Genomic DNA, 25927 nt, shown 5'->3' with positions numbered 1-25927 from the left:
CATATATTCCTGAAGGAAAAAATTTGCAAAGGATTTTAGATTGGAGAAATATATATTTGTCCATTTTTTCAGCAGAACTTAAAAGGTGTGGTGTGTACTTCCACAAGGTTTATTTGAAAAGGGTTTTACAAATATAGCTTGCCCAGATTAACAGAGGAAGAAGCAAATTGGTCAAATAGTCCCATTTTAGAAAAAGAAATAGAACAAGCTATTAATCAACTCCCTGAAGAAAAATCCCCAATTTTGGTACAATTCACATGTACCAAACATTTAAAGAACAATTAACTCCAATGTTATATAAACTATTTGAAAAAATAGGGATTGATGAGTCCTACCAAATTCCTTTTGTGACACAGACTTGGTACTGATACCTAAATCAGGTAGGTTGAAAACAGAGAAAGAAAATTATAGACCAATCTCCCTAATGAATATTAATGCAAAAATCTTAAATAAAATATTAGCAAAAAGATTACAGAAAATCATCCTCAGGATTATACACCATGACCAAATACGATTTATACCAGGAATGCAGGGCTGGTTCAATATTAGGAAAACTATTATCCTAATTGACTATATCAATAACCAAATTAACAAAAACCATATTATTATTTCAATAGATACAGAAAAAGCATTTGATAAAATCCAATATCCATTCCTATTAAAAACACTTGAGAGTATAGGAATAAATGGATTTTTCCTTAAAATAGCATCTATTTAAAACTGTCAATAAGCATCATATCTAATGGGGATAAACTGGAACCATTCCCAATAAGATCAGGAATGAAACAAGATTGCCCACTATCACCATTACTATCCAATATTGTATTAGAAATGCTAGATTCAGCAATAAGAATTGAGAAAGAGATTAAAGGAATTAGAGTAGGAAATGAGTAAACCAAATTATCACTCTTAGCAGATGATATGATGGAATACTTAGAGAATCCCAGAGATTCTACTAAAAAGCTATTAGAAATAATCCACAACTTTATCAAAGTTGCAGAATACAAAATAAATTCACATGAATCTTCAGCATTTTTATACATTACCAATAAAATCCAACAGCAAGAGATACAAAGAGAAATTACATTTAAAGTAACTGGCGATAGTATAAAATATTTGGGAATCTATCTGCCAAAGGAAACTCAGGAATTATATGGGCAAAACTACAAAACACTTTCCACACAAATAAAGTCAGATCTAAACAACTAGGAAAACATTAAGTGCCCTTGGATAGGCCAAGTGAATATAATAAAAATGACAATACTATCTAAACTAATCTGTTTATTTAATGCTATACCAATCAGACTCCCAAGAAACTTATTTTAATGACTTAGAAAAAAATAACAAAATTCATCTGAAAGAACAAAAGGTCAAGAATTTGAAGGGAACTAATGAAAAAAAAATCAAATGAAGGCGGCCTAGCTGTACCTGATCTAAAACTATATTACAAAGCAGCAGTCACCAAAACCATTTGGTATTAGCTAAGAAATAAACTAATTGATCAATGAAATAGGTTAGGTTCACAGGACAAAAGAATCAATAACTATAGCAGTCTAGTGTTTGACAAACCCAAAGACCCCAACTTTGGAGATAAGAATTCACTATTTGACAAAAGCTGCTGGGAAAACTGGAAAGTAGTATGGCAGAAATTAGGCATGGACCCACACTTAACACTATACACCAAGATAAGATCAAAACGGGTTCATGATTTAGGCATCAAGAACGAGATTATAAATAAATTAGAAGAACATAGGATAGTTTACGTCTCAGACTTGTGGAAGAGGAAGGAATTTGTAACCAAAGAACTAGAACCCATTATTGATCACAAAATAGAAAATTTTGATTATATCAAGTTAAAAAGCTTTTGTACAAACAAAACTAATGCAAACAAGATTAGAAGGGAAGCAATAAACTGGGAAAACATTTTTACAATTAAAGGTTCTGATAAAGGCCTCATTTCCAAAATATATAGAGAATTGACTCTAATTTATAAGAAATCAAGCCATTTTCCAACTGATAAATGGTCAAAGGATATGAACAGACAATTTTCAGATGATGAAATTAAAACTATTTCTACTCATATAAAAAGGTGTTCCAAATCACTATTGATCAGAAAAATGCAAATTAAAACAACTGAGGCACTACTACATACCTGTCAGATTGGATAAGATGACACGAAAAGATAATGACAAATGTTGGAGGGGATGTGGGAAAATTGGGACACTGATGCATTGTTGGTGGAGTTATGAATGGATCCAACCATTCTGGAGAGCAATTTGGAACTATGCTAAAAAAATTATCAAACTGTGCATACCCTTTGATACAGCAGTGTATACTGGACATATATCCCAAAGAAATACTAAAGAAGGGAAAGGGACCTGTATGTGCCAAAATGCTTGTGGCAGCTCTGTTTGTAGTGGCTAAAAACTGGAAATTGAATGGATGCCCATTAATTGGAGAATGGCTTGATAAATTGTGGTATATGAATGTTATGGAATATTATTGTTCTGTAAGAAATGACCAGCAGGATGAATACAGAGAGCTTGGAGAGACTTGCATGAACTGATGCTGAGTGAAATGAGCAGAACCAAGAGATCATTATACACTTCAACAACAATACTATATGAAGATAAATTCTGGTGGAAGTGGATATCTTCAGCAATGAGAAGTTCCAATTCAGTTCCAATTAATCAATGATGAACAGAACCAGCTACACCCAGAGAAAGAACACTAGGAAATGAATGTGTACTACTTGCATTTTTGTTTTTCTTCCCATGTTATTTTTACCTTTCTGAATCTGATTTTTCTTGTGCAACAAGAGAACTGTACAAATATGCACACATATATCGTATTTAAGATATACTTTAACATATTTAACATGTATGAGACTGACTAATATCTAGGAGAGGGGGTGGAGGGAAGGAAGGGAAAAGTTGGAACAGAAGTGATTGCAAGGGACAATGTTGAAAAATTACCCATGCATATGTTCTGTCAATAAAAAGCTATAATAAAGAAAAAAGACAAGTATTTTACATACATTATTTAATTTAAGGACTTAAGCATTCTGTAAACCTGGCCAACCTGACCCTTTTACCCATTGCTCCACAATCATGACTTCACTATTCTAAGGATATGGATTCTCTTAGAATCACTTCTATTCTGGGGGATTGCATTTCTCTCCCAAAGCCAGGATAATGCTCGAACTGTGTGAAAGTACACAAATAGAGCAGATAAATTTATGCCAGACGAACACTTGGCCTCAATACACTAATCATCATGCTTTTAAAGTATTCTGAATGAAAACTAATTCTTTTGGAACACACCAAAGCATATTTTAGAGCCCCACATGCCAAGGTCTCAAAGCCAGGATATCTCTGAAATTCAGCTACCAACTGACAATGATTGGAAATCCGGAATTCATTCACTTCAAGTTCAGAAGGGTCTTGTTATCACGGCTGAGTCTAAACTATGATAACAGTAAACATTCCCCTAAAGTGAATAAATCAATTTTTTTTAATGTTTGGAAATAGAGGAGACAAAGTGAGAAAGAGGTGGAACAAGAAACTCAATAGGAAGACAAGGAGTACCTCCAATCCTACTTCCATAATAACTAGTCCAAAAAAAAAAAAAAAATAACCAGTCTTTATCCTACTCACAGATTATACACACATGGGAATAACAGCATACTATCTTCAATTAGAACCATGGGATGAAATTTTTCTTCTATCTATTCTATGCTGTTCAATTGTTTCAGTCATCTCTGTGACCCCATTTGGGATTTTCTTGGCAAAAATCCTGAAGTGGTTTGCCATTTCCTTCTGCAGCTTATTTTACAGATGAGGAAACTGAGGCAAACAGAACTAAGTGACTTGCCCAAGGCCACATAGCTAGTGTCTGAGGCCAGATTTAATCTCAGAAAAAAATGAGTCTTCCTGACCCACATCTTGATATATATAAATACCCTTGATAGATATAAATACAATTAAATCTGGCCAACCCTAACCCTAAAAAAAAAAAAAATCTCTGGCTTCAAGAAATATAACCTAGGAAGTTAAAATATTTTTTATTATTTGTAACTTGCAACTGAAACAACTTATTTATCACCTTCTCCCTTCATTTCTTTGATTTTTCTCTAAAGACTTAATGGGAGGCCAAGGAGAGTTTTCAAACTTCAGTCAAATTTCATACTATTTACAGAAATATTTGATTGCCTTAACTCTTTAGAGTAATTAATAAGGATCACATTTTCAATTTATAAAAGTCATTGTTGTTGCTTTTTTTGTGTTTTTCATAAGCTGTCACTTTCTGTATACTTGTTAAATATTCCTTAAATGTCTTTTCTCAAGTGAGATTATCCTTTTCTTGATCATTGTTTAGTTAATTTTTGGAGTTACTGACTAGAAAATAGAATTTAATTGTACCTCCAAAATCTCTCCTAGAGGATACTTAGTTTAAAAGGCTGCATGATAGGCAACTAGACTTGCAGTCAGGAAAATTTAGTTGCAAGATCTGACTGATACATATTCCTGACACATATTAGTACTTTGTGTCCCTAGGCAAATTATTTAACTTAATCCTCACAAGTACTTTACTCCAAATTACCAATGAGAGTTTTCTAACCTGGAGTGTCCTTCATCATGAAATCATAGATGGAAAGAAACAAACAAAAAATAGATGTGGAAGATAACTCAAGTACCAATTTTAAAGGAAGAATATTATCTTTATCATAGATTTTTTCGGATTTCAACTTTATGTTTACAGGATCACACATACACATATATGTGCATATGTATGTATGTATGTCTAATATGTGTAATATGTGTAATATGTATGCGTGTATATATAGAAATATGTATATATTATTTTTATCAGCCGAATATATCTACACCAAAAAATTTCTGCTCTTTCTCCAGAACACTCTTTCTGTTAAAAACAATTTCCTGTCAAATGAAATCTAAACTCTTCTGCCAGTTGACTGTTTTTCTGATTTCATTTCCAAATACAACCACATCCTTTTGTAATCTGTTTGCAATTAAAAATATTTCTAATCCACACCACAAGAAACCTAAAAATAGATACATGACCTAAATATAAAAGGTCACACCATAAAAAATTTTAAAAAGAACAAGATTTGGTACCTTTAACAATTATGGCTAGGGAAAAATACTTAAGGAAACAAAGGACACATATGATGTTATATATGCACATTTATATTGGAAGGATACAGAAAGAAAGCAAACTAATACATTGTTGGAGCTTGAACAATTCAGAATTTTGTGAAAACAAAAATGTGACAGAAATTTTCATGTTCTGTGATCCAGAAATTGCCTATTATTAAGCATATTATACATCCTGAAGGTTAAAGACAAAAGAAAAGTCCCATATATACCACAATAATAATAGCTAGCATTCATATTCACGGTTATAAAGCACTTAACATAAATGTTAATTCATTTAACTTCATAACAACATTATAAGAGTGATATTATTATCTCCCTTTTTCATATGAGGAAACTGAAACCCAGAGGGGCTTAAATGATTTGTTCAGGGTTACAAAGTTAATAAATGACTCAGGCAAGATTTGAACTCAAGCCTTCCTAACTTCTAATTTGCCACTTCACCTCAAAGTAGATGTGTATAGATGGGAGAGTGTTTAAAAAATTGTGGTATGTGAATATAATAGAATATTACTATGCACTAAAATTCAATAAATATAACAAATTTGGAAAACATGGGAAATATATGAATCAATGCAAAGTGAAGAAAAGAGAACCAAGAAAGTAATACACAATTAATTCAGCAATGAAAGTATAAAATGAACAATAAAATAAATTTTTTTTAAAAATCATATAATCAAAATGGCCAAAGTTGACCCTAGAGAAGAGTTGAGAAAATATGCCTTGAAGATTATTGCATATATATTGATAAACTGATGCTGAGTGAAATGAGCAGAACCAGGAGAGCATTGTATATAGTAACTTTAATGCTGGAGAAACTGAGGCAAGGTAGAGATTAGAGAATTTTTTAATATTTTATTTGGATTTCTGAGAGGAAGAAATTGTGCTAGGGGGATGATGCCCCCAGGCTGATGTCCAAAGCATACAGCAGCAAATATGAGTTCTCAATGAAACATATATAAGCTCCAAGGTCAAGTACACAAAGGTGGTGGGTGGAGTCCAAACTCTGGTGAGTGGAAATCTCCAGTCAGGAACCATCAATCTGGTTCTGACAGGTGAGTGTTTGTGTGTGTGGTGGAGAGGAGGGGGGGGAAAGGGGAGGGAGAGAGACCATAAATTATAACAAACTGGGAGTTAAGGAGGTATCCAGTTTAGAGTCAGGAAGTCTGGACCCCTCCCCACCTTATCTTGAGTTTACACATTGACAATTTATAACCTTAGAGTAAGTAGCCCTGAGTTATATCAGTCTTAATGAAGTAGAGGGCGGATTTGCAACTAAGGGGATTGAGGCAGAACAATTAGGGAAACTGAGACAGAACAATTTAGGGAAACTGTGGCACATTACAAAATTGTGTGATGATCAACTATGATAGACTTAGCTATTCTCAGCAATGGCAGTTATACAGGACTATTCCAATAAACTTGGGATGGAAAATGCCACCTGCAACCAAAAAAAGAACTATGGAGACTTGATGAGGATCACTTCATCTTTTCTTTGTTTGCTTTTTCTTTCTCATGGTTATTCCATTTTTGTCTGATTTTTCTTGCACATCATGACAAATATGGAAATATGTTTAAAAGGATCATACATGTTTAACCTATATCAGATTGCTTCCTGTCTTGGGTAGGGGGGGAATTGGGGAGAGAGAAAAAAAAATTTGGAACACAAAATCCTTCAGAAATGAATGTTCAAAATTATCTTTACATGTATTTGGAACAATAAAATACTATTGAGGCAAAAAAAAAAAAAAAAAGAAAGAAAGAAAGAAAGAAAATTCAGCTTGCTTTTGCCTCTGCAGAAGGACTTTGGAAGTACAATATTGAGTGTACAATCAGATACAGTTCATATGTTGGTGGATTTTGATGAACAAGTTTTTTGTCTCTTTTTTCTTTTTTTTAAATTTATAATTAATTTTTTTCCATCATCAAGAATTTTTTTTCTTCTTACCTCTTTATCTTCTCTCCCCACTAAAAGAAAAAAAAAATGCATAATGAAGCAAAACAAATTCTCCTATTGGCTATGGTCTAAAAATGTGTCTCCTTCATAATCTCTATGTCAAGAGATGGGAAGTTTTCATCATGTTGATCTCTGAAATTATTAGTGATCATGGTATGGATTAGGCTTCTTAAATTTTTCAAAATTTTTGATTTTTTATACTTATTTTAATAGGATAAATTGTTCCCCTGGTTTGCTCACTTCACTCTGTATCAGTTCACATAAGTCTTCCCAGGCCTTTCTGAAGTCATCTCATCTTTTTCTTACAAGATAATTGTATTCTGTTATATTCAAATATTGTTCTTTGTGACAAGGTTAAGCCCAATGAGTAGAGAATGAGTGAACAATTTATGTAGAAATGGAGAAGTAAAAATAAACATTACCAATAAAAACGAAAAGAAAAAGAATAACTTTTTATTATGAGTTATTAAGTGACCTATCCAAAGATAATCAATCATTCAGCAGCAGTGTCCCCAGAGGCACCAAGTAACAATGTAGAGTCAATTCACTCCATCAAACTTAATCACAGAATCACCAAGCAGTGGTTAAAAAAAAAAATTCTGCTAAAAAGGAAAATCATTGGGAAAACAACAGGTGAGCAAATACAATGGTATGCAAATTACTTGGAACCATTTATACTTCTGATAGGGTTTCTGTTTGTTACAGCAACGATGATGACTGTGTGCTTTTACTGACTCTAGACTGATTCAGAAAATCTGAAACAGGCCGGATGAAACTGGATTGAGCTGTTTCCCCCCACTTTAGTTCATTCTCTCTGAGTTGAGTGCTGGATTTCATGCCTCATACATGTGTTTTATTGCTCTTTTATTGTGCTAGTAAATCTGTGGATTTGAAGAATGGAAAAATAAAAGTGCCAAAATTGTAATTCTTAAAGAGAACATTTCAATTATTGTCAGAGATTTGTTGTAGTCGCTATTGGTATTGGGAAGTCAAACATTTTAAGAACCATTACAGCCCATAATGAAACATGATCAGTGTCACCTAACTGCAAAATAAAGGGTGGACAATAATTTAAAACACTATGAACTGACAAACTACTGATTAAAAACAACCTAATTATTTTTCAGAAAATAAGCAAAGCTGTTCAGAGAAACCTGGCAACTGAAGAAATTCATATTGTTTCCTCTACATGAAAGTGGAAACTTCTAAAAGCTGGAAGAATAAGAAAAAAAATTTTTTAAGTTAAGCACCAAACTGTTACTATGGGAAAAAAAAATACTTGCCACGAGCAAAACAAAATAAAGGCTATAGAACAGAAGTTTGGGAAATGATATTTGAGGAAACTAATTTTTTCCTTTAAGATTATATCAGATTTTTGAAGTTTAGATTGGCCTATAAAATTTGAGCATCTTTATCAGACTATAAAAGATGCACCTAAAAAATTGGAGGGAGGGTATTTTTTTGAATTTTTAGTGAACCTGAAAGTCTTATCCTCATTGAGAAAATAATAAACACTGATAAACAGATAGACAGGATTGCTTCAGAATTAAAGAAATCCAAAAATGTATACATAATAATGCACTAGGACATTACATCATGATACATCACAAAATTTAAGAAATTTATCCAAAAAATAGAGATAATCATGCTTCAATAGTTTAGAAACTCATTTAAATGTCACTGAAAACCTATGGGCATAATCCTTAGGATAGATTTGGGAAAATGGATTTTCATCAAAGAAGTTTAATTTCCAATGTGATAAATATGGTTTCACGATGAAGAATTGAAGAACATATATCAAAAATCTTGTCAACACAATGTCTAGTCATTTAAGACAAGTGATTATTAAAAAAAAAAGAAAAGAAAAGAAAGAAAAAGATGCATATTAAAATAGGCTTTTTGTTTGGTTGTTAAGAATCATAGTGTTGAGGTGTGAGAAATGAGGGTTGAGAAATCCCCTGGTCTGTCTTGCAGATTCCTTGAGAAAGAATTTGCAAGCCTGAATGGCAAGGTTTGTGGCAAAAATGGGTTTATTACACTGAGAAAAATAACTCAGTGGGCAAAATCCTGTTAGGATTTTTGTGCCAAAGATTTTGGCACACAGACTTTCACTATATTGAGGTTTTTTGTCCCAGAGCTGGGGACCAATCTCTAGATGAATTTGAGGGACTAATTTTCAACTCAATAGAGGATAATGATTATGCCCCAAGCCAAGAAATCCAACTGCATTGAATGAGATTACTTATCTGGGAGTTTCCCTTTTAAACAGGAGGGTGGGGCCCCTCTCAGAGACCAATCTCCCAGTTTGAGATTTCTAATCCAGGTTCACCCTCCCTACCCTCCCAAGATCTCAATTTACATCAATAGTGCCCCAATGTAGATTTCCTATTTGGGAGAGTAGGATCATTATGATGTATAGTAGAAGTATGTTAGAGAAACTTTAGAATTCTGGATAATTTGTAACTGGTTCTAGTTGATTAACCACCTGATAAATAGGAGGCTCTCTGATTGGCTGTAGTCTATTTTTGAGTGAAATAGCCCAGGCAATAAAATTCAGGACAACCAAGGTGTTTGTAATTTAGAAATCGTTTATCGTTTATTTACCGGCCCAGGACGGACTCTCAGTAGAGTACTGTCTCGAACCCAAATAGAAACAGGCTTATAAGCAATTCTTCAGTTTTGCAGTTACAACAGTGACTCGACTTCTCGCTGGAGAAAGGGGATGCTGGGGAGCTTACAGGTTGTCTGACATTGTTAGGCAAGCATTCTGTCTGAATGTAACACTTCCCTTAATTTAGTTTAAGCAACATTTTCCTATAAACCTGAGGCCCCTTGACCCAGGGATGAGAGGGCCAGTCTTTTGTCCATTTCATGAGGTTTTTGCCCTGCTTTCTTAAAGAGATCTCTCTTGGCTGAGAAATAGTGATGAAAGAGGAGATACGTTGGTCATTCTTTCTCCAAAGATTACATGTGATCCCATAAAAATGGGCTTTGATCCCTTGCCTAGCTGTTTATTCCTTCATATAGTTGCAGTTAGATTTCCCAGTGAATAGAATAGAGTTAGAAACACCTGATTTCAAATTCAACCTTTACACACTACCTATATGATTCTAGACAAGTCATTTAACTATTATACAGTGGGGAAAATAATAACACTTACCTACCAGGTGTGTGAAACAATTTGCAAATCTTAAAGCTAGCTCTTAAATGCTAGCTTTCATTAGCAATTATTTTAGATAAAGATTATACTTAGATTGGAGAGTGAGTCTTTAGGAAGCCAAGAATCTATAAATCTGGGTACAAAAGTCCCTCCTTGTAATGCCAGAGAAACTGAGGCAGGAGAGAGATTAGAGAGTTTTTAATATTTTATTAATTGGAGAGCATAATTGACTGGACAGGACTCTCTCAAATTATCCAGTGCTGAATGGGAGACTCTCATCTCCTTAAGTATCTTTTACAAACAAAGAAATGGAAAAGGCAAGATAACTTCTGTCAGGATGGGGGAGGCCATAAATCCTAAAAAAAAAAAAAAACGAGAGACTGGATGTCTGAATACACAGAGATAAAGATGTCAGTGAGGTATCTTGGAATATTTTAGAGGGATATTGTAAATTTTTGAGGACAGAAAAGAGTCAGGACTATTCTCTTGTTTATCTTGCTTGCATTAACAATTTATGGTGGGGGGGTGTTACAACTAATAGGAATAGTTAAGGAGACTGAGACAAGGGAAACTCGTACAGGGAAACTGAGGACAATTCAAAAAAGACTGTGGCATAACATTCTGAGTTTTCCATCCAGAACAGAATCAGAAGCCCTGAGGGACAAGAGGTGACCTTCGGAAACCAATCTCCAGTTACTGAGTTGAGAATTCACTGGGCACATGTCAAATCTGGATGTAAACTTGGTGGAACCAATGCTATGTAGATAGGATGCTAAATCTGAGCCCTATCAACCTAAAGGTCAGGGGGAGAGAATGTCTCTGAGAATTCAAAGGAAATATTTTTGCTTCTGTTCTTACCACATCTTTAAAATTAATATGCTTTTGTAAAAATCTAATTGCTATTAAAAGTACCTTGCAAGTTAGTTACTGGCACCAGGCTTTGGGAAAAACAATCTGTGGTCTTCAGGCTGAGATCATTAGGAAAGGTATATCTCAAATCCCTCAAGGTATCCCTCAAGGATATTTTGTAGCCCAAATGAAATAATGGATATAAAAAACTTTGCTAACCTTAAAGCCTACAAATATGCTACTCATCATTTTTATTGTTGTTGTTATTGTCATTGAGAATGGTGACAGCTTCATTCCCTGAACCTTGTACACCTATATAGCTCAAGCAATGTTTATAGAATTAGAATGCACTGGTAAATATTTAGCAAATGGATTCTCTCTACCAAAATAATGGAAACAATTTAAGTTTAATCTCCATTATTAACACTTTAATATGCATACACAATCAACAAAACAATAAATCAAATTTTGATTTGCTGGAGAAACTGAGGCAGGATAGATATTAGAGAATATTTAATAATTTATTTGAAAGGGAGAGATTTACTGGGAACAAATGGATCCATGATTTGGTCCCAGGGCTGAATGAGACTATCGTCTCCAAGATTCCAGCAGAGAATGTCAGATACAAGATTCTTTTATAGGGTAACAAGAATTATGACATAATGGGGGAGGTACCTGGGATGGGAATGACCTAATGGGGGAGGCACCTAGGATGACATAATGGAGGGAGGTACCTGAGAGGCTCCTGATATTCTAATGATGTCTAAAATGGTTAAAGACCTTTATCCTATCAAACATTAAGAGGAAATGGTTATAACCTGAGACAGAGTAACTAAGTAGGACAATTAGGGAAACTGGGTCAGGACATTAAAAGGGAACTGTGGCACAGTTTTCTAAGTTTAGGTCATATTTCTAAAATTTATGGATGGACTCTCAAAATTTTGCCTTAGGGCTGTCTTCCCTGTATGGAAGATGTAGCAGCCTGGGTTTGAGAAAGTGAATGAGATTGTATTCACCATGGGTGTGTCAATTTGGACCAAAGTAGTAAAAACATTTTAAAATCAAGACAAGGGGATTACCATTCTGGGAAACATGCCAGCATCAAAATACTAGAGGACAAGAGAGACAAAGTGGGGTGAGATTAAATACCTTTCAACAGGGAGTGAGTGAGTCTCATGAAGGCACAGCTTTACAAGCTGTTACATAAATTGTTTTGCATAATACCTAAAAGTCCATAGAGAGAGCTGGAGAGACTGGGAAGTCATTACATTTGATCAGAACAGTGGGCTTCAGTTGTACTAAGTGCTGGGAAACTGGAAAATAATAAGACAATTTTTTTTTTTCAAGGAGCACATATTCTACCAGGAAAAAAAACAAAACAAAACATTTTGGAAGTATTTTTTGAAGTGGTAAAAAGAAGACACTAGGAATGATAATATGACATATTCATGAAAGCAATAGATTTGGGAAAGCATAACTGCAAAACACTATGTAAAAATAGTATAAAAAAGTGTTGTGGGCCAGAAGTTGAAACAAGGTGTTAAGTCAGGGGAAATGATAGAAACAATAGTTATCTAATTTAGTAGTTATACTAATTTAGTATCTAATTTAAGCACAATTCTCTAGTTCAGCACATGTACTTAGTATTTACTATAGTTCCACAAGATTCATACCCATGATGAGAGAGCATATAAACTCGGACAAACTCAGCCAGAATGAGAACTAGGGAAAATAGAGAAATGGTGGCAGGATCTTCTTCACTTTTCCATTGAAAACAAGATCCTGAAGGCTTCCAGAAAAACTAGCTGAGCCCCAAGTAAAAGACACAAGACTTTAAAGAAGACAATAAAGGATTTGGACTTTAACCCCTGGTCCACTTGTGGTGATTACACTGAACTGAAAGGAAGACTGCTCCCAGGAGCCCCCCAAGAAACCTGCTCCCAGAGAACATTACATTTTAAAGAGAATATTACAAAAGAAATTTAGAGTATAATTGACTTGAAGAAATCAAGGCAGACATCTATCAAAAGTTACTAAGATTTTACTGTTTTATTATGTTAATAGCACACAGGAGTAAACAAGAAAATGGGGTTTTAACAATTAACATAGGGAAACACAAATTCCTTACTGGAACTCACAATTAACCAATAGAAAGAAGACATTAAAGGGAAGATGCCATGAAAAGTAGTTATGTCAAGGCAGGCTGAATCCATAGAGAAGTTTAGCAGACTAACCCAAAAGGGGGTTAGCAAGGGAAGGGGATTACATCTTGACTGATGGGCTAACCCTAAGAGGGATACCAGAGGCCCACATGGCAGGCTGGTCCTAAACAAGAGTTAGCAAAGATCTATCCAGGGGTCCTCAAACTACGGCTGCAGGCCAGATGCTGCAGCTGAGGACATTTATCCCCCTCACCCAGGGCTATGAAGTTTTTTTATTTAAAGGCCCACAAAACAAAATTTTCGTTTTTACTATAGTCCGGCCCTCCAACAGTCTGAGGGACAGTGAACTGGCCCTCTATTTTAAAAGTTTGAGGACCCCTAAAAAAGCAGATCTTTTTATAGAGTAAATATAACTTCAAGGATTTGACATAATAACTTGGCTTTCTGATTGGATAAGTAAAAGTGGGGCTTCTAGAGATTCCCCACTTGGGGTGGGATTGTAATTGAAAGTCCACTTGAACAAAAAAACTTAAGAATAAAAGTCTTACTTAAGGCTAAAAAAATCCTGTCAGAGACCTTTCCTGCTTGCCTCAAGGAGTATTACAATCCTATCAGTGCTTCAGACTTGCTTTGCTAGCCCATCTAGCTACGGGCCTAATCATTATTAATTGTTATTGACAATATTCTTTCTATAATTTTTTTTCTTCAATTACATATTAAATTTTTTTTAACATTTAAAAAAAATTTCTATCCATCCTTTCCTTTCTCCCTTTCTCTGAGACTGTAGACAATTCAATATATTTGATAAATATGCAATCATGTAAGATGTTTCCATATTAATCATTTTGTACAAGAAGTCTTGAATGGGAAGGAAAGAAAGAAAAAAACAGAAAGAAAAGAAAATGCAAATAGTATGCTCCAATCTGATTTCAAACAGTATCACTTCTTTCTCTAAAAGCAGACAACATGCTTCATCATGAGTCCTCTATATGTAATGTGATTTTGGGGTCCCCTGACTTAGGGGCTTCTATTCTATTGAGTGCTTGGTCTTCTGGCTTTGGAATCTGCCTCAAGAAACTGAACACACCCAATCTATCTAAAGACCATCCTTAATTCATCGGGAGATTTATTCCTAGCCTCACTCTTGGGACATAGAAATAATATATCTATGATTGAAAGCTGAATAAGTTTATCTCTTTGGTTCAGTCTCTTTACTGGATTCTACTTAGAATTCAGTCCACTCAGTAATGGCTCACATTGCTTTTAATAAACTTTGCCCCTTGACTAGGAGATGAGTTCAAGGCTGCAAATTCTTTTGAGACATCTTATGACACTGGTCTGTAACTTTTGGACTCTTCTCAACCTCAACATTTGGTGGCCCCTATGGGGAGAGTCTGGCCTCCCCTGGCTTGGTTCCCTCCTTGTCAAGGTAAGTCTCTCATTTTTTTTCTCCCACAATCCTATAGCTGGATATTCCAAATCACTGGAAGAAAGCTGTCTGGGTTGTTGGGAGCTCCATGCTCAGCAAATTTTCCTGGACTGGGGACACCCAGACTGGGAAATTCTTGCAACTTTCAGCAAGTTTTTATATAATATTTTGCAATTATGCTCTCCTAAATCTATTGCTTTCCCAAATATGTCATATTACCATTCCTAATGCCCTCTTTTTCCACTTCAAAAAATACTTCCAAAACTTTTTTTGTTTTTTCCTGGTAGAATGTGTGCTCCTTGAAAAAAAAAATTGTCTTAATTTCCTGTTTCCCAGCACTTAGTACAACTGAAGCCCACTATTCTGATAAAATATAATGACTTCCCAGTCTCTCCAGCTCTCTCTATGGACTTTTAGGTATTATGCAAAACAATTTATGTAAGCTTGTAAAGCTGTGCCTTTGTGAGATTCACTCATTCCCTGTTGAAAGATATTTAATCTGGCCCCTCTCTGTCTCTCTTGTTCTCTAGTACTTTGGTGCCCAAAATAGTAATCCCCTTGTCTTGATTTTTAAAAGTTTTTACTACTTTGGTTCAAATTGGCACATCCATGGTGAATATAATCTATAAAAATAGTATAAAAGAGATTCAGTTACAGTATATAGGGAAATTCAAATTCTGCCTCACCTGCAGAAATAGGGGAAGAAAACCATGGGAACCCCACACAACCTTGTCTAGATACTCCCAAGCCAGCTTGAGGGAATAGGGATGGAGTGGGGGTCAAGCTCCATGGTCAGCATTCCCTGTGCCCTGGCACCATTTACCCCAACTTTCAGCAGGTTCTGTCCAGGAACTGCCTGGGAAGAATTCAGATACCCCTGGTAGCACCCAGAAAGCCAGTCAGCCTCTGCATTTGGTAAGACCACCATTCTCTGTCTCAATTATATATGTACATTAGCTATGAAATTTATGGCAAATTATTTTATCTCTGCCCAATTAATAGATGTTGTTGTGAAGCACTTAACATAAAACATGCTATATGAATGTTAACTGCTTTATTGGATATAATTTCTTCATAATGTGACCAACAGAAATGATTTCTAAGAAAATTTAAAGGAAAGCCCACTAAAGGGATCTGATTTGCACTGATAATGTTAACAGAAGAGTTTTTGCAACTTTTAGGAAAACAGTAAAATAGTTTGCCACTACTTTAAAACTGGAATTCAGTAGATTCAGACTTCTGAGGGCCTTGTCAGTAAAAACTGACAACTTTTCCTGGCTCACAAAAGAGAAGTGATTTGCAAAGATTTGGAAAATAACCAAATTGTAGTTCACTTAATCTAGTCTTAATAACTAAAGTTGAGTCAATTTTAAAATCTGTTCTATCTTGATTTTAAGAATTATCTTGTTTTCTCTCCAAAACAAAAGGAAAACTTATTTAAAAGAATAGAAACTATAGCTAAGACTATTTGTCTATTACTTAGAAAATTGTTAACTAACTTTGTTAACTAAAATTGTTAACTAAGTTACTTGGAGTTATTGTCATCATATTAAACCGTATCTGTTTACATCCAAGTATGAGATGTGAATTCCTTTCCCCTTCACCAAGTGAAGGGAGGTATCAAACAGTACAGCCCACAAAAGCACTAAGAACACTTGAGGTAAGCAACTTAGCAAGCTCAGGCACTTCCATGGGGTCTCTGTCAATACCCCTTAATTTTTAAGCTTGCCAGTTTTCATGAAACCATCTGGGCAAGATCATCAGCCCTGAGAAATAAGCCTGGGAATTGCACAGGCACCATGTGGAGGGAAAGATTGGAGGTTTGCAATCCAGTGTTCTTTTCTGAATCCTATTGGTGCTACTTTCTTATTGGCTGATTTGTATGGTGTGTTTTGTGGTAACCTTCATGTGGGTAATCTGGTGATGTGATTACAGAATATGTCAAATTGCTCATTGAACTAGTGAGATCCATGATTAATGATTTCTGTGGGGCTTGGGGCTAGGGATAGGCTTGTTCTGGAGTGGGCTGGGGCAACAATCAAAATCCCATCATAGTAATCTATAGTAATATACTATACTAATCATAGTAATATAACTGAAGGAGTTATAATGAAAAAGGCTATCTATATCCAGAGAAAGAACTGATGGAGTCCAAATGCAGATCAAAGCATGCCTTTTTTTTTTTTTAACCTTCTTTATTTTCTTGTTGTTTTTTTTTTTAAATCTATTTTCTTTCATAACATGACTAACATGGAACTATGTTTTGCATAACTGAATATCTATAACCTATACTAAAATGCTTGTTTTCTCAATGAGTTGAGAAGGGAAAGGAGGGTTGGAAAAAACTGGGAATTCAAAAAAATTTTAATGAATATTTAAAATGATCTTTATATATAATTGGGGGAAAATAAAATTTGAAAAAAATAAAAAGAACTTTCAATCACTGGCATGAATCCAAAAATAAATAAGACTTTAAAATTAATACCAGGTTTTACATTTTCTATCAAATCTGAATTGACTTTGGGGTTAAGTGTGGGAGGGGGAGGTTTTTTCCTGTGGGCTTTGTCTTGATTAATGATCTGATGAGAAGACTCCTTTTACCTACACTGACTAATAGTTGTTCTATAAATTATGGTGAAGAGTTCTGCAAAGGAATTAAGACCTCAGCAAAAACATCACCAGATTGTTGTTGGCTTCTTTAGCCATAGGGAGGGGTGAAAACAGAAGAGGGCCTGAATTGTAATGTCTGAGCTACTCTCTAAGGCAACAAGGGAGTCACCCTGATAGGATTATCTCAGTCCTTAGGTGGCCATTTGTTATTAAGCAGGCCTTTTGTTTTCTTAAATGGACCTTTATTACAGTAGGCCCTAGGTGAATTTTTAAGTGACGCCATAGTAATATCCAATCTGGCCAAATTATAATCTTAATCCTACTTCTTGGCAGGTTCATTAGGAATGCCTTTCCTTATGGCAATAAATTCTCTAGAAACTTTGCCTGCTTATGGTATCATTTCCCCTTATTATAGCCAATTCATTAGAAACTTGCCACACATCTCATGGAGTTTGCTTCCCCTTAATGGTGTCTTCCTCCTTTTAGGACACTTTTCCTTTTGTTAATTGCCAAAAATCTCATATGGAAATTAGCCCATTATCAGCAGTGTAATAAAATATTTGCATCTTGATTTGGACATGACCTAAATCTACACATTCTTTTGATACACTTCCCAAAGCCCAGTATACTTTTGGGGTTAAATTCCCATTCTCCAATATTTGGTACAGGGAGAGTCCTGAAACCCCAAAATACCCCATCAGAATCATGGTCCTCAGCAGTTGAAATTTCAATAGAGATAAGGTTTAAATTACTTAGGTTTCAAAACTCAAGACAAGTCTCTAATAATCCCTTTTCTCATCTGTGAAGTGAGAGGTTTGTGCTAAAATGTCCATTAAGATCTCTTTGAGTTCTAAATCTTGGATTCTATGATTGATCTCTAAGTTACTGCATTAATGGAAGAGGCTGCCCATACCAAAGAAAACACTGCTATGGACCAAATAATAATAAATTCTAAGGCCAAAAATGGCCATTTTTTTTCAGCTGAATTCCCCTCTAAAAACATTTAAATAAAGTGCAATATTTAATGAGTCTGAAGAATTGGGGCAATATTTAAACTAGAGGGAAGTAGATTGAATTTGAAATGTCCTTTTGCGTCTTTTTGGATCTTGCTATGAAAAATATATCCTGTTTCCCTTTAAAACACCTTGTAACAACACCTTGAGATATTTGTGGTAGTTCTTGATGTGTCTAGTTTTATGACATAAAATATAAATATTTTAAAAATCCTTCTTAAAACCCAGGCTAGTCTTGCCTGAAATTGTCTTGATAAGGAGCCAGCCCTGTCTACAGAGCTGAACCTGGATCTCAGCAGGGTTCTCCACTGCTAAGGAAAAATGTTGATTGCCATTCCTGCCTCAGAAGGGGGAAACACAGCCAGTGCCTTTCATAGACTTCCTCATTTGCACTGTTTTCCTTACTGATTACAGAAACCAAAATATACATCGAGATGCACATTCTGTTTTCTTTCACATTTGGGGGCACAGGAAGGCCCTCAAATGCAAACCAACCTGGGAGACTGAATGTTTTCCCAGGCAGGCTGTCGAAGAGGTGTGGTAGAGAGGAAGCTGGGGGCAAACTCTTGTCCAGGTTGGTTTTTCTGACATTCCTCAGCTTCCTTACCAGAATGGCGGTGTTGATTCAGACTCTCTGGATCTTAACAATGATGGACAGGTGCCCATGGCCTCCTAGGTACACAGGCATTGGAGCTGGCAGCCTGAGGAACACTTGTGCTGCCATTAATGACCTTTTGCCAGAATTTATAAAACATAAACCGGGCAAACGCCACTTGAATAGACAGTTGTATAAATGTTTAGTCTGAGGTATTCCATTATCTACTTCACTTTCCTGTGACAACTAATGTTAGTGCTTCCACTTTTTAGAGTGTTTTTCCTTGAATGGTCCATGCAGAACGTAGCAGTGTTTGGGCTCATTGACCATTTGTTCTCAGGATCATAAAAAAAGTGGCATTAAAGAAAAGGTGAACATTCCATTCAAAACCCCTGACATAAACACACTACATAATTAAATATGTTATTGTACCTTTCTCTAAGCTCCTAGAATATTAATATTTCTAACATTTATACAGATATATTTAGATATGGCTGCCCTTTAACTACATCATCTCATCTAATGTTCACAATGACCTTGTAAAATAGGTATTACATTATTCCTACTTTCCAGAAACAGAGGTTTAAGGGAATTAGGTGATTTGTCTATGGTCATACAGCTAGTAAATGTCAGAGACAGGATTTGAATCCAAGTTCATGATACTTTGTCCACAGGACTAGCCCTCTATCTGCCACCTCCACTGTTGCTGTACAGATAGTCCAGCTCTTAAATGCCATTGTTTGTTTGATTTAGAAAGAAGCATACTGGAAAACATGTCACAATTCAATTTAACAAACATTCAAATGCTTACTGTGTGTTAAACTAGACTCTGGAGGATAAAAGCATATTTACAAATACAAAATTAGATAGAATCCCTAACTTCATGGAGTTTGCAGTAGAGGCAAAAAAATGTGTATGTGCATGTGTATGTAACATATGTGCAAAATAAAACATATTGTATCACAAGTGCATTGGAGAGAAGTAAACTAAATTATTCTGTTAATTGCAAGAAGGAACATGATCCAAGAAATTCAACATATAAGAGGTATCATTTGAGTTGGACTTTACAGAACAGTAGGATGTTCAATGGGGCAGCTAGGAGATGCAGTGGATAGAAAACCAGACTTGGAGTTGGGAAAATCTGAGTTCAAATATGGTCTCAGACACTTATTAGCATGTGATCTTTGCAAAGTCATTTAACCCTGTTTGCCTCAATTTACTCATCTCTAAAATGAATTGAAGAAGGAAATGGCAAACTGTGAGAATTGAATGGGGATCTGGTTTCCACAGAGTTAAGAAAATCAAATTGGAGAAGTGCAGAGAGATGAAACAAATTAGAAAGGAACAAGGAAACAAAACTAATAAAAGAAAAATGTAATCAGGAATAAAGGGAAAAGGTACTCAGAGGTAGAGTTAAAAAACATATTGAAATACTGCAAAATGTACTCAGAGGTCAACACTTAGAATAAGAAACACACTGTAAAATATGGTTAGAGGTGGGAATTTGGAAGAAAGGTGTGATGATGTGATCAGTGTTAAGGACCATGCCTAGATAAAAGGGCAGGTCAATACTCTGAGAACCTCCACAGCTGTGGATCATGGCATCTGAAGGAATTGCAAGGCTGCCTTTGCTGATACAGGTGTTGCTTGTGGACTGGGAATGAAATAAATTGAAGACAAGAGGTAAGAGGAGAGAGGTCAGACAATGCAACTGCCTCTTGGTAGGGAGGTTAAGAACAGCAACTGCCTCTTAGTCTCCTTGTATCATCATCATCATCATCATCATCATCATCATCATCATCATCATCATCATCATCATCATCATCATCATCATCATCATCATCATCATCTCACATGAAGAGATCCATTCTACAGGTCTGAGTTAGACCTCCAGCAGAAATTTAAGGGGAATTAGACTCTTCAGTTAGTCTATAACCCTTGTAGTACTCAGCTAATGAGGAATGAGGGGAAGAAAGGTGACTGCCAAGGAAAGGTGCAATGATGTAATCAGGGATGGAGATTCATATTCACTTATGGAAATTCATATTCATTAATATCTCATATGAAGGTATTAAATCATTCCAGGTAGGTTGTGACATCTGTGGTACAGAAGTCAATGAGGAATCAGGGGAAGACTTGTGTTTCAGGCATTTAAAAAAATGTCTATTGATCCTAAATGTTCCTCTTCTGTAGGAACAGTTATGTAATTTAAAATTTTTCACTTCACCCCTCCCAAGTCCAATGAAATTATTTCTCACAAAACCACTCCAGTATTTTTGCCTAGAAAACCCCAATTGGAAGTCTTGAAAAGTCAACCATGAATGAAAAAACTGAACAACAACAGAATACACAGGAGTTCAAGAGGCCACAGGAAGTAATTCGACATTTCAAATACAAAAAATAATTTTAACAAAGTCAAGTATAAGGATGAGAGTTTCCAATTTCATTCTAATGAATGTAGTCAAAAAAGGCCCAAACAACTAAACTGAAACAATCAACCAAAGATCTAAAGTGGACATGAACAAAGTCTTTAACAGTTGGAAAGGAGTAAAGTGTTTGGTCTTTGGATGAAAATAGATTTCTCACAATTGGCTGAAAGAATCAAATATACCTCCAAATTTATATATAATAAAATAAATTATTTGAGAAATATATATCCAATAGTAGGGCAGTTGAATGGTGGTTGATCCAAAGGTTAAGGACTCCTAAATGGGAATTGTCTTTAGGAGTGAGGAAGATCCTAGAAATCTTTATCTGGCCCTGACTAAGGCAATACCTCAAGCTATGGTGTGCTATTTCTCACTGCTTGAGTTTTTAAGTTGATAATTTTGTATAGCCCTTGAATGGCAGAAAAAAAGGTTTCCCACCCCTGCCTTAGGGAACGAAGAGAAGATAGTGTTTTCTTATTTGTGCACCTTTCTCCCCCTATGATTGTAATGCTGGAGAAATTGAGGTAAGATAGAGATTAGAGAGTTTTTAATATTTTATTTGGGTTTCTGAGAGGGAGAGATTTTCTGAGACCAAGGGGCGCATTTTGGTCACAGGGCTGATGTCTTAAGGCATTCAGTATCAGCCTCGAATGTGAGATTCCAATGAATTATATATGGCTCCAGAGGTCAGGAAGAGAAAGGCATGGGGTAGAATCCAAACACTGGTAAATGTGGGAATTTCCTTGCACAGACCATCAATCTAATTCTGACAGGCTGCGGGGTGAGGAACATAAATTCTTGCTAATTTAGGAGGATTTAGGAGCCAGGATGTCTGAACTCACCCTTAGCTGAGATTATACATTTACAGTTTAGGACTCTTTCGGAATGCCAGAGTGGCCAAATCTCCACAGCCCTAATTATCTCAGTCCTAATGAACAGGAAAGGGGGATGCAACTAAGAGGATTGAAGCAGAACAATTCAAGGAACTGAGGCAAAATAATTTAGGGAAACTGAGGCAGGACAATTTAGGAAAACTGAGGCAGGACAATAAAAGGAAACTGTGGCACAACAAGATGATAACCATGTGAACTATCTAAGGGTCCGGGAATCTTGAATTTACATAACTTTGGCATTGGTAACAGCTGCTCTTGCATCATCTAAGGCTGATGGAAGCATCTACATTAAAAGTTAAGAGACACATCAAAGATAAACTAAATATACCCAGAAAAAAGAAGTTTTGGGATAATTCAAGAGCATGATCCCAATGAGTTATACATAAAGGGAATTTCATGAAGACTCTGCAAAGGGACAAAAGGAGTATTCATCTTACTTTTGGCTCTCTAAGTTTAAGTACACTTCTCTCCTTCCTTCAGTCTCGTGCATGCAAGGGGAAAGTATCTCTTCAAATGTGGAGTGGCTTTTATAACAATCACCTTTACTAAATAAATCTATTTAGTAAATATCTGTAGAGGGCTGAAACTCTGAAAGAGGTGTGCTCGAATGGGACAACAGAGCACTTAAGCCTAATTACCTATTCCATGTGAGAAAATAGCTTTATAAGCATATATTTAGATCATGGCTCTCCTCACCATTGGTGAGGTAATCGTAGGCAAGGATTGGAGGGCTAAGGGAGAGAAGTCAAGATCACTTGGCAGCAGGATGAGGAGGAGAGAGGCTGGAGACTCCGGACTCCAGAATTCAGGATATATCTTTAACACTCCTTCACTTCTCCCCCTAAAGACCAAGGACTTTGATTTATCCTGACTCTGGTTGATCCTGAGGCCCTCCAGGGAGTTAGCCCGTACTTTATAAATATCCTTTCTAAAAGATAATTAAATCTAGTTGAAAATCAGTGAAGACCACACTGGATAGAGATTTTTGAGAAATTGTACTAAACCCCTCAAATCTCAGGCTTTTTTCTAGAACATTGAAAGAAATAGATCTAGGTTCATTAATCTAGGTGGGAATTCAAATAATTCAAGGAATTTGGGCTACCATAGGGGCTTCTAAAGCATTGTGATGGGAGAATACATTGATTTCCAGTCAAAGAGTGGATGGTCTTTATCCTTTTGTATCCACTGAAATTCAAAAGCAGTTTGAGCAAATTGGTAAATGTCATTGGTTGTCCCCCAGATATTCAGAGTCATAAATGAATATTCATTACTCATTTACTACTTGAATACACTGGGAACACAAAAACAAAAGCTAATGATAGTACTTGCCCTCAAGAACTTTACATTCTAAATTATGGGAAAGACCACACTTATTGGGGAATGGTGGCCTGGAAGGGATATTTTGCTTTGTAAAGTCTCAGCAGAAAGAGAACTGACAATGTGGTTATGTACCAAACTTTTTTTAATAAACATTATTGTAATTGGTCCTTACATCAACTTTATGATATAGGTGCTCTTATTATCACTATTTTATAGATGAGCAAACAGAGGAAAATGCAGATTAAGTGACTTGCCCAGGGGGTCACAAAGCTATTAAGGGCTTGAGGTTAAATTTGACCCCAGGTCTTCTTGACTGACCCCATTGCTCTACCCATTGTGCCTTCTAGATGTTTCTGGGGGAATTGAGTAGATCTTTTCAAGAACAATGAGAAGATTAATTTTATTTGATTATTATATATAACTATTATCATAATTATATTGATTTAATCATAAATATTATATTATTTGGATAGATTCCCAAACTGGAAAGCTGAAGGGACATGAGGAAACAGAAGGGGAGTAAGGGGAAGGATAGCTATGCCACAGTTCTCTTTAACTGTCCTGACTCAGTTTCCCTGTCTCAGTTTCCTTAATTGTTCTGTTTCTGACCCAGTAAAACTAAGGATTATTCGCTCTCGGGTTATAAATTAGCAAGATAAAAGAGTAGATCTCCTGACTCTTATGGATTTACAATATCCCTTAAAATATTCCAAGATAACCCACGATATCTTTACTTCTTTGTCTCCGGATTATTTAGGGTTTTATGGCTTCCCCTCCCTGATAAAAACTTTCCCTCCCTTTCTCTTCTTTGTCTCCAAAAAGGTATTTAAGAAGTTGGGGTTCTTCCATTCATTGCTGGAGAATGGCGTCTGGCAGCTGTATGCTGGATGATGGATTCTTTGGGTCCTCCAGCCCTGGGACCAATATGGACTCCTTGGTCCCAGTATACTTATCTCTGTCTGACTGGATAATCTGAGATGAGAGTCCTGTCCAGTCAATCTTACTCTCCCATTAATAAAATATTAAAAACTCTCTAATCTCTCTCCTGCCTCAGTTTCTCTGGCATTACAGGATATAGAATCTAGAGCTATTAGACTACTTGAACAATTACCAGTCAGCTCAGCAAGGCCCCAGGTAAAGTCTCAGGAATAAAAAGGGTTGAAGCTGTCTTGAGCCAGCAATAGTTTCATGTATCAAAATGACCAAATTTTTCATTTACTTCTAATCCTTCTGTGGATTTAGTGACACGGCTTATAAAAATATTTATTTGATTCACTTATATGATTTTATTGACCACTTTGTTGAGGGTGAATGACACCCTCACAAAGTTAGGGTCCTCAGGTCAATGTCACAATTGTGGCCAAAGAATTCACAAACTCCAAGTTAAGGAGCAGAGATTTATTACACTGCTATTAGTGGGCTAAATTCCAAAATGGATAAGCAAAGAACCAGAAGCAAGAAGATAAATTTATAGGAAAAGGATAGAGGTATCTGGCATTGCATATCACTGATATGCTCATTTTTATTATGCCCCTCGATATTGAATTTTATGGTTTAGAAGTGGAAACAAAAGAATACCCCACCATTTGTGTTGGAAACCCTGTTATCACAAGCCAACAGATTTTTATCTGGCAGCCAGCATTATCTGTGGAACTACACCACTATCAAGGCCTGGTGACCTCAGGACTACTTTTCCCTAGAAATTATATTCCATCAACTTCAGAGCAGATAAATATCTCCCCTCTTTTCTCTTTTGATCTACAGATCCCAGACTGCTTACTAAGTATCTCTGCCAAAATACCCTATCAGCAAGTTCAAAATAACCTAAATGTAGCCTGTTGCCTTTCCTCTTAAGTCTATTCTTCCATCTGTCCTTACTAATTCCATGACTGACACCACCCTTTACCAACTTCCCAAGTCTGTATAGACACACCCTCATACTTCAGAGTACAACCTCAAATTTTTGTTGTTGGATGGAGCTCCAGACGTCACCTATCACCTAACATGTACTAATGGAAGCTCTGATGGTTGCTTACATTGGAGCCTTCTCAAAATAAAGTATGCATCATTACTGGGTAAGCCATTTATTTTTTGCAGGCTGACTGATTTTCAAAAGGTATGAGTATGTAGCCTGAGCATCTGGAAAAATTTCGATAATCTTCAAAATCTCAGGACAAATAATATTAATGGTAGACTAACCAGACACATTGTGATGCTTGGACTGTATTTCCACAAAGGATGTTTTGGGTGAAATAAGGTTAGAATTTTCAGGACTTCATTCCAGACCTGGCAGCAACACCCTTAGACAGCAGGTGTTGGGTCTGACAACAGAA

The sequence above is a fragment of the Antechinus flavipes genome, chromosome 3, assembly GCF_016432865.1.
Source record: "Antechinus flavipes isolate AdamAnt ecotype Samford, QLD, Australia chromosome 3, AdamAnt_v2, whole genome shotgun sequence".
NCBI lineage: Eukaryota > Metazoa > Chordata > Mammalia > Dasyuromorphia > Dasyuridae > Antechinus > Antechinus flavipes.
This window is presented reverse-complemented; position numbering follows the sequence as displayed.